Below are 3,688 nucleotides of genomic sequence, written 5' to 3' on the forward strand. Positions count from 1 at the left end.
TGCTATAACAGTCCTTTGCTGAGAAAAAAATCCTTCCTTAAATATGTAAAATTTAAAAGTTCAAGTACCATAAAATGCACTGGACATCATTGACAAGGAGACTAGTTAAAACCAAGTCCTATATACAATGTCACCTTCAGTGTGTAAACCAAAAAGTGAGTGATGAAGACATGCAGAGAAAAGATAAGGAGCAATATGTGAAACATAGAAAAAACTCCAGATTAAACAAAATATTCATTCCAAAAAGTGAAACAGTCAAACTGACTCGAAAAGTGTTCGTATCTACACAAGAAAGAGCAGGTGAACCGGTCTAAGAAAGATAGAATCTGTGAATCCATGTTCACTTCCTAAGTAGGTTACAAAAAGACGGCTCCAGTATTAAGAAGCCAAGCAAGAAAAAGAGAATCACAAATCAAATTCTTGTGTGTTGTTATGTCACCTTCAGAAATGATGTTCGCATAAGTGTTGGCAATGGCTATGTTAGGCCCGGTCCCCTATATATCTCCGAGGTCCCCAGGGAGTGATTCGATGAGTCCAAAAGTCACTGGCTCCTGAGATTGCAAGAATCGTCGCTGAAAAAGGAAAGAGAACGCAGCAGTCATCACATTATCAGATAATTCAATCTAATTAGAAATGAAAGAGCTTAGGTATTAACCTGCCTCTTCCAATGTCTGAAAAGTCAAACATTCACCTTTATTTATCTTCAAGTGCTGTGGTGAAACATATTATGCTGTAATGGGGCCGATTACAACCTCCAAAGTTCTGTTAAGTATACAGATCCCATGAACCAGACGTGGTATTGTACAGTTTGGCAACGACTGCATATAAAACAGATAAAGAAAACAAATGTAAAATAGAACTTCAAAAAGAGATTGCCAGGCCTAGTAAGACGTAAGCACATCATATACTTATGACTTACATGCACCTAAGATTTTTAGAAACACCGATTCTTAGATCCAGAAGTAATGAATGTCTCGTGTCATTCGAGCCAAGTAAAGATACGTCTATGGACAACAGAAAGTGTGCACATTAAAATGCAAGCTGCACAAAAAACCTATTTAGGTCAAAAGAAGAATAACCTCATGTTCAATATCCAATACGAAGTAATTAGAAAAGTAGTTAAAACTAGAAAAGAGCACTTACACAGTCACCAGCAGGCTAAGTCTGCTCTGCTGTTCTTCAAATATCCCGTGGATACTGCTTAAGGAGCCATGATAAGGTCCTAAAGTATGTAAGGAAAGTGTTTTTGGAAAATTATATATCGAAATTATTTAGATTGCTTATCCACAGTTAGGCTGATATGAGCAGATTTAAAAACCATGTGACAACTGGAGAGAGAGGTGCTACATATTTGGCCAGCCTTGGTGCTGCGCTCTCTAATAACAAAGTTTTGAGCAAAAGGACCTCCTATCAAGTCCCACGCTATCCACCACACTTGCCCTTAATCCTAAAGTATTAACATTAGTGATTGGAGCCATCAAGAATAGAGGAGTAATGCATCTTGCTCATTTAATATTAATCCACAAAACCATTTAAAACATTTAAGGCAGAATAAGTTCGCTAGCGGTAGTGACAGCCAATAATATGTAATGCACAGAAACATTTAAAATCTAACAAGCACAATGAGTCCGCTAGCAATAGTGGCAGCCGATAGTGCGTTAGGACAAACCTCCCGCTATGCGTCACGCTATCTAATGAGAATACCTACAGTTATTACGAAGTTGTCGTCCTTAGAAATCTCACGTCCTGCAACAGGCAGTACCGCTTGAGGTTTGGTTTATAAGCCTGTTTCGTGCCGGAAGTAAAACTGTGTCAAGTGCGCGAACACGCACAGATATTAAAAAACGGACTAGTGTTCGTCGATGCGGCCGCCATGTTAGAGTAGGTAAAGGTTACTTAATGATATTTATTTAATGGAGTTACTACCAACCTTTTATTTTGGAACATTGAAATGTCCCTAAGAGGAGGTAATACACAGAGGTGAGGTGCTCCTTATGTTTCGAGCGAAAGGAAAAAACACTCGCATTTGGAATGGGTAATGGTTTTGCAGTACGGGCGCCATATTGGAATATATAAAGATCAATTTAAAATTCATTCAGTTCGCATAATGAGGTCGCTATTAATCCAATATATGGAAAGGTAGGACCCCAAAAGTGTGGTGCATAAGATTCGTAATACAAACAATGTATATGCTTCAAATGTCAGTGCATAATTAAATTTAGAAAAGAAGAAGGAGAGGGAAGTGCACAAAGTTTAGGAAGGAGAGTGCAGAAAGATCCCCGTCCACCTTGATTCAAGAATTCGATAATCAAGTCTGTTATTTGGGTATCTAAACATTCCCCGACATCACCATTAGAGGAGTTCTGTAAACAGAGAACAGAGTATTCGTTACAATTAGTTTGCTAGCGATTTTCAATGATTATGATTGTCATCCAATACAACATGGCATAAGACACAGGTGAGCGAAGTCAAACCCCAGTATGTTTCGGTTTCAGAATTCAATAGGCCATTCTATTGATAAGCATCTATACAGTTTTGATGGCGCCATTTCTGAGATACTGTTGACAAAGAACAACTTCTTCATACTTTGTTTCAATTGGATATATTCATTGTATTGAACTGCCCCACTATTTGAATTAAATAGCTAAAGTGATTGTGCGACTCATTATCCACCACAACCTTGTGTATGAACTAGCCTTCTTGATGGAATCAAAGTAAAAAACTGAAAGTATTTCCTACTGAGGAGACTGTAGTAAATGAGGAAATTAGGAAACATCATAACAAATAAGTCTCCCAAAATGGCCACCAGAGACAAAAGAGCCCAAATGTATCCCAAATATCACCCAGATGTAGCCCAAGTATAGCCCAATGACAGAATGTCCCAGAGTGTTCTAACGAACAACTAGAGCGCTAACAGTCTTACTTATGACAAAAGTATGGCACACCTGAACGCATCTTGATTGGAATAAAGTGGTTACACTTAAAACATTTAATTTACAAAGGAACAAAACGAGGGGGTTCATTTTGCCATAGAAATTATGATTAGTTCTGCAAAAAGAAAAATTAGGGTACATTTTGACTTCTCAAATCCTCTTCTATTTCATAAACAAATTCTGACATGCAGACTGAAAACATGCACTTTGAATACCAGCAGCAGACTTCCCTGGTGAGCAGTAGTTTTACTACAGTGATCTAATGAGCAACTAGAGTGCTAACATTCTGAATTTATGGCAAATGTGTGACACATCTGAATGCCTTCTTGATGGAACCAAAATAAAAAACTGAAAGTATTCCCACTGAGGAGACTGCAGTAAATGAGGAAATTAGGAAACTTCATAACAAATAAATCTCCCAAGATGGCCACCAGAGACAAAAGAGCCCAAATGTAGCCCAAATATCACCCAGATGTAGCCCAAATATAGCCCAATGACAGAATGTCCCAGAGTGTTCTTAAGAACAACTAGAGCGCTTACTGTCATTTTGCCATAGAAATTATGATTAGTGCTGCAGAAAGAAAAATTAGGGCACATTTTGAGTGACTTCTCAAATCCTCTTCTATTTCATTAAAACATTCTGATATGCAGACTGAAACATGCACTTTTAATACCAGCAGCAGACTTCCGTGGTGAGCAGTAGCTTTACTACAGTGATCTAATGAGCAACTAGGGTGCTAACATTCAGAATTTAT

The 3,688-nt window shown here is 38.0% G+C and overlaps 1 long non-coding RNA gene across 1 annotated transcript; it reads right to left on the reverse strand.

Annotated features, from left to right (window-relative positions):
* Positions 1–739: 739 nt before the first annotated feature.
* Positions 740–1,191, reverse strand: LOC146789703 (uncharacterized). The gene is made up of 3 exons (XR_014969857.1): positions 1,144–1,191; positions 920–1,004; positions 740–818 (listed from the first exon to the last, which is right to left on the reverse strand). It is a non-coding gene; the product is annotated as an uncharacterized LOC146789703 (long non-coding RNA).
* Between the last annotated feature and the right edge of the window lie 2,497 nt (positions 1,192–3,688).

This window comes from Triturus cristatus, chromosome 10 (assembly GCF_964204655.1).
Source record: "Triturus cristatus chromosome 10, aTriCri1.1, whole genome shotgun sequence".
Classification (NCBI taxonomy): Eukaryota; Metazoa; Chordata; class Amphibia; order Caudata; family Salamandridae; genus Triturus; species Triturus cristatus.